Here is a 6,918-nt window from a genome sequence, read left to right as displayed (position 1 = left end):
ACACACACACACACACACACACACACACACACACACACACCATCCATCTTTCAACAGGATCAGGAGGAAATCATATGTTTCCAGTTTTATTTAGGGGGTGTCATTTCTTTTCCTGTGTGTCTGTGTGTGTGTGTGTGTGTGTGTGTGTGTGTGTGTGTGTGTGTGTGTGTGTGCATGTGTGTGTGTGTTGCTCATGGAGCTTGAACTCAGAGCCTGGGCATTGTCCATGACTCTTTTTGCTCAAGGATTCTGCTCTTCTGCTTGAGCCACAGCTCCATTCTGCCTTTTTAGTGGTTCATTGAAGAGAAGACTCTACAGACTTTTCTGCCCCACTGGCTTCTAACTCTAAATCCTCACATCTCAGCCTCCTAAGTATTTCAAATTACAGGCCTGAGCCAGCAGCACCTAGCTGAGATTGTTTTCTTTTTCCTTTTTCTCTTTCTTTAGATTTTTTTGTCCGTTCTTGGACTTGAACTCTGAGCCTGGACGCTGTCCCTGAGCTCTTCAGCTCAACACTACCTCCCTACTCCTTGAGCCACCGCCACACTTCTGCTTTTCTGGTGGTTAACCGGAGGTAAGAGTCTCATGGATTTTAATGCCTGGGCTGGTTTTGAACCAAGATCCTCAGATCTCAGCCTCCTGAGTAGCTAGCATGACAGGAGTGAGCCACTTTGCCTGGCAGGTGTTTTCTAAGCTGACTTCTTCGAAATCCAGCAATTGAGACACGGGGAGCAGTAACAGAAGGTAAGGAATTAGGCACTGATATGAGAGAAATGAAGATCAGAAAATACAAATGTCCAGTTAACCAGGGAGGATACATGCATTAAGTAACATTTAAATGATCATACACTGATTAAATCTACTGAACAGGGCACTGAGCGATTCTTTTGATATTCTGAATGGATACTAAGGGTAACATATATGAGGTACCAAATATAATTTTATAGGGTTCTGGGTGTCTCAGTGTGCTACTGACCAAATAAAACGTGGTATTTTTATCTATAACTTCCAAGTATAAGACACTATTAAATAGTGAATGAAAATCAAGACATTGGATGGAGCGGCTCTTGCTGAGTCCAGATCTGCCCACCGTGCACCTCCGACTCCTGCCCATCATGCACCCTGGAGTTCCAGTCCTTCCAAGTCCAGAATGGAAGGTCTCAAGGATCAGCTGATTGTGAATCTTCTTAAAGAGGATCATGTCCCCCAGAACAAGATTACAGTTGTTGCGGTTGGTGCTGTTGGCATGGCCTGTGCCATCAGGACCTGGCAGACGAACTTGCTCGCGTTGATGTCATGGAAGACAAACTGAAGGGAGAAATGATGGACCTCCAGCTCAGCAGCCTTTTCCACAAAACACTAAAAAATTGTCTCTGGCAAAGACTACTCTGTGACTGCAAATTCCAACCTGGTTATTGTCACAGCTGGGCCCGTCAGCAAGAGGGTGAAAGCTGTCTTAATTTGGTCCAGCGCAATATAAACATCTTTAAGTTCATCACTCCTAATGTAGTGATGGACAGCCCAAACTGCAAGTTGCTTACTGTTTCCAATCCAGTGGATATTCTGACGTAGGTGGCTTGGAAGATAAGTGGCTTCCCCAAAAACTGTGTCATTGGAAGTGGCTGCAATCTGTATTCAGCTCGGTTCCATTACTTGATGGGAGAGAGGCTGGGAATTCACCCCTTAAGTTGTCATGGATGGGTTCTCATGGAGACTCTAGTTTGCCAGTGTGGAGTGGAGTGAATGTTGCTGGTGTCTCCTTCAAGAATCTGAATCTTCATTTAGGCACTGATGCAGACAAAGAACAGTGGAAAGAGGTTCATAAACAAGTTGTTGACAGTGCCTATGAGGTGATCAAACTGAAGGCTATACATCCTGGGCCATTGGACTGTCTGTGGCAGATTTAGCAGAAAGTATTATGAAGACTCTTCGAAGAGGTCATCCAATTTCAACCATGATTATGGGTCTCTATGGAATAAAGGAAGATGTCTTCCTTAGTGTTCTTTGCATTCTGGGACAGAATGGAATTTCACATGTGGTGAAGGTCACTCTGACTCCCGAGGTAGAGACTCACTTGAAGAAAAGTGCAGATACGCTTTGGGGAATCCCAAAGGAGCTAGTTTTGAAGTCTTCTATGTACCACTTCACTGTCGAGGCTATAAGAGAATTTTAGTCGGGGATTATGCATGTTGTCCCACACTGATCTGTGACTAAAGCAGTAGCAATACAAAAAGACCTGGGAAACGTATCCATTTCCTGAAATTAGGACTAGGACTGGTTCAGGAAAACATGCAGCTGTATTCTGATGGTGGATGGGTCCTGTGTAACTGTGAAAACTGGTAAGTGTAAACAATTTCACCCTCTCTGAGACACCACTGCCAATGAATGGTGCATAGTCCCTAATTACCCTTCGAACCAGATATGTTACTGTGTGCTTGGTAAATCAGCAAAACACCTAGTTCCAACTTCTTTTCCCAATCACGCTTCCTGGGATGGGTTGTATAAATCCATTTTCGCATGTCACATGCATCACTAATTTAAAGGATATTTTATGTATTATATATCAATAGTGTGCATTGCATGTTATGTAAAAAGCTACATATGAACAGTGCAAAACTATCCAAATGTCATAGGAAAACACCAAATAAACCTTGAACAGTGAAAAAAATCAAGGAATTGTTTTTCCCTCTAGAGATCAAGTGATCTATTACATGTCCAAAGATTCTCCAAGGCAGATGCCAAATCGACATGGCTCCAGAGATTTCGTTCCTATAGAAATTAATAGGTCCTTTAAGAATTCATTGTTATCCTTTTTATCAAAACAAAGGAAACTGTGTTCCACTTGGAATAACTTAATTCCTCTCACCCTTTTACAGTCTACAATAATGCAAGAAATTAACCTAAATCTGTTTATCCATGATGTCATCTTCACTTTAACTCATGGAAACAAAATGGTTTGGAGACAGGAAAGACATTTCATTTCATAAAGACAATTATTTCATGAAAGGCAGTTCATTTCCTGAAGAGATCTTAGTAGATACATCGATTGAGTTGCAAGAAACTGCACAAGCTTCTGACTCCCTTCTCTGAATCCAGTCTCGGTCAAAACCCCAGCTGACAAACTTCTAAGGAGGAGTTGGGGACATAAGAAATCTTCAGTGATAACCAAAATACAGAATCATGTTATCCTGGTAAAGACGGGAAATGTAAATTTATGATCAGTGAGGGAAAACAAGAGAAAAAGAAAATGGGGTGTGTAGCAGGCAATCCTCTGGAACAGTGAGGCTGGGAAGGGCCAGAAGGGAGCTCGTCATCTGCAGATGTGGTCCCTGAACTCTAAGGCACTTGGAATTCAGGCTTTGTGAACTCTGATTTCCCTTCTTTCTCTCACTTTCTGCAACCTAGAGCGCATTCTTCATGAAGTTCCTTTCTGAAAGCTCTCTCGCTTTTCTTCACTCTTTCCCAATAATCAGCGTCATCTGTCAGCTTTGCTACATCCAATTATGTATTTGTTTATCACCCGCTAAAGCTCCAATGTGCACCAGGTATTGTCTTTTGGGTTCCAGGCCAGGTATGTGTGTGTGTGTGTGTGTGTGTGTGTGTGTGTGTGTGTGTGTGTGTGTGTGTGTGTCTAGACCTGGGCCTTGAACTCTAACCATGGCACTGTCCCTCAGCTCCTTTTGCTCAAGGCTAGCACTCCACTATTGGAACTGCATCTCCACTTTCAGCTTTTTCTGTCATTATTTGGAAATAAGGATCTCATAGCCTTTCCTGCCCAGGCTGGCTTTGAACTGCCATTGTCAGATCTAAGACTCCTGAGCAACGATGATTAGAGAGATGAAACACCAGTAACAGCTTTGATTGGAATTTTTTTCTTATCCTCTCCAATATTTTGCTGGCATATTTGACTGACAATGTATGGTTTGTTTCCCATTAGTGTCCATAACAAAAGCAAGCCAACAAAAGAATTATTAGTAAGGAAGAATTCCCCTTCGTGTGTGTGTCTGTGTGTGCGTGTGTGTCTTTGTGTGGGTGTGTGTTTGTGTGTCTGTGTCTGTGTGTGTGTGCCTGCATGTACATGTGCCAGTCATGGGTCTTGAACTGTGCACCTGGGCACTGTCCCTGAGCTTCTGAGCCATACCAAGTGAACTAGAGCTCACATGTGGCTTTTTAGTAATTAATCAGGAATGAGAATGTCATGGATTTCCCTTCCTGAGCTGGCTTCACACCCTGATATGTCAATTGCAGCCTCTTAGTAGCTAGAATGCCAGCTGTAAGCCACCTTCCCTCACTTAGTTTTGCACATGCACACTGGCTTCTGTGTGCACAGAATGGATTTCTATGTATACCAACTGGAAAAAGGGGTTTTGCTGTGGTATTTCCACACGGGCATATATTGTGGTTTGATCAAAATAAACCCCTCTGTAACTCTTTTTCGGCACATAGTCCTGCCGCGATTTCAAGGTTTAGTGGATTTTCATCTTCATCTTCACATATATTCTGCATTATTCAACCCCACCATTCCTTGCCTGTCCCTCAGGCTTGTCCCCATAAACATTTACATTCATTTTATATATATATATATATGTATATATATATATATATATAGAGAGAGAGAGAGAGAGAGAGGAGAGAGAGAGAGAGAGAGAGAGAGAGAGAGAGAGAGAGAGAGAGAGAGAGAGCACTGAGCATATGAATCAAATTCATTCAGTTTATTATTGCATGATCCATTAATTCTGTTGATTTCCATACAGTAGGTTCCTGCTCCAGAGCATGAAATCTCACACATGGGTTGTATATTGTGTATGTGTGTGTGTGTGTGTGTGTGTGTGTGCATGCCAGTCCTCAGGTTTAAATTCAGAGTATCTGAGACTTCTTACTCAAGGCCATTGCTAGACCCACTGTCATCTTTTTAGTGCTAAAAATATAGATAAGAATTTGACCGACTTTTCTTGCCCAGAATGACTTAGAACCCCAAGCCTTAGCTCTCCACTTCCTGAGTAGCTGGTATTACAGGCATGAACTAAATGCGCTAAGCACATTATGTTATTTTAATGATATTGTGTTCCTTTCTCCACAATTCTATATAGCTGGTAGTCTCTTTTTTTACCCTCTCTCATATTTTGGAAGAAATCAGCTAGAGGAATTCTCTGTCGGAAGACATCCAAAGCCATATTGACCAGCCATGCTATATTCCATCCACATCCAGGAACTCCATGTACTGTGATCTTCCCCACAAATGCTCCCATTCCTGAGATAGATGCTCGCTCCATGGACTGCACACAACGGGAGGACAACTCGATCCTATTACATGGTGAACATTCCCTCCACCAGGAAAATAGGTAAAAGAATTAATTGTGCCTGAGAGTTGAAAGTGCTTCCTGAAAGGTGAAGGCAGTGGAAAAGGTGGCCAGAGAAATGGAGAGAGGAAAGTTGGGCAAAATCATTCGTAATATTCAGTGTACAAATGTGAAGCTGGAACTGGGTGAACTGAGGGAGGGTTGGACTGGGAGGGGTCGGGAGAGCATGGAAGGAGTGACATGGATGAAATGGCCTTGTACTCACAAACTAATCATTGAATTATAGCCCCATAGTGCCACTACTTAAAAGCAAGGTTTAGAAAAATACATTTAATAAGGACTAGAGCAAAGCCTAGTGGTAGAGTGCTTGCCTAGCATGCAAGAATACCCGAGGTTGATTCCTCAGTACCACATATATAGGAAAAGCCGAGGTGGTGCCGTGGCTCAAGTACTAGTGCTCTAACTTTGAAAGGTCCACGGACAGTGCCCAGGCCTTGGGATCAAGCCTCAGGACTAGCAAAACACAAAATCTCCCAGTAAATGAATACAAGACAGGGATATTTACCCACATATTACAATATGAAAGTGAGTGGAGGCAAATTTGGCTGTGCATGTCAACCCCGGGGCGCCATTAGGAAACAAAAAATGCATCGTGCAGGAGAAGGACATGACCACTTGACCTGGCAGTGGGCATTGATTGAACTTTTCCTTACTTGCCCCAAGGAAAACAGCCAGGGTAATGACAGCACAAAACCAAATAGGGGAATCACCATTCCTCCTCCTCTCAGATGACCCTCAACCCAAGCCCATCCTATTTGGGCTCTTCCTGTCCATGTACTTGATCACCATACTTGGATATCTGCTCATCATCCTGGCAGTCACGTCTGACCCCCACCTCCACACACCCATGTACTTCTTCCTCTCCAACCTGTCCTTTGTGGACATCTGCTTCACCTCTACCACCATTCCCAAGATGCTGGTGAACATCCAGACCCAGAGGAAAGACATCTCCTACCCAGAGTGCCTCACTCAGGTGTATTTCTTCATGATTTTTGCTGGAATGGATAATTACCTATTGATGGAGATGGCTTATGATCGCTTTGTGGCCATCTGTTACCCACTGAACTACCCACTTATCATGAACCCTCACTTCTGTGGCCTCCTTGTCCTCGTCTCTTGGCTTCTCATTTTCTGCATCTCACTACATCATATTCTACTGATGAGGAAATTAACCTTCTCCACGGGAACCACCATCCCCCATTTCTTCTGTGAACTAGCTCAGGCTCTCCAGGGGGCAAGCTCTGACACCCTCATCTATGACATCTGGATGTACCTGGCTATTGTGCTCTTCGGTGTGTTTCCTGCCTTAGGAATCTTCTTCTCTTACCATCAGATCCTATCCTCTTTAATGAAGATGTCCAACACAGCTACCAAGCACAAAGCCTTCTCCACCTGTGGCTCTCACCTCTGCGTGGTCTCCTTGTCTATGGAACAGGACTTGGGGTGTACCTCAGCTCTGCAGTGTCCTCCTCTGCCCACAGAAGCAAGGTGGCCTCGGTGATGTACACAGTGGTCACTCCCATGCTGAACCCCTTCATCTACAGCCTGAGGAACCAGT

The 6,918-nt window shown here is 43.7% G+C and overlaps 1 pseudogene; it reads left to right on the top strand.

The window, feature by feature from the left end:
• The first annotated feature begins 1,150 nt into the window (after positions 1–1,150).
• On the top strand, positions 1,151–2,173 carry LOC150068216 (L-lactate dehydrogenase A chain pseudogene; annotated as a pseudogene).
• The last annotated feature ends 4,745 nt before the right edge of the window (positions 2,174–6,918 follow it).

The sequence above is a fragment of the Megascapheus bottae genome, chromosome 1 (genome assembly GCF_031878675.1).
Source record: "Megascapheus bottae isolate mThoBot1 chromosome 1, mThoBot2.hap1, whole genome shotgun sequence".
NCBI lineage: Eukaryota > Metazoa > Chordata > Mammalia > Rodentia > Geomyidae > Megascapheus > Megascapheus bottae.
Note: the sequence above shows the minus strand (reverse complement) of the source record. Positions and strands in the feature narration are given on the sequence as shown.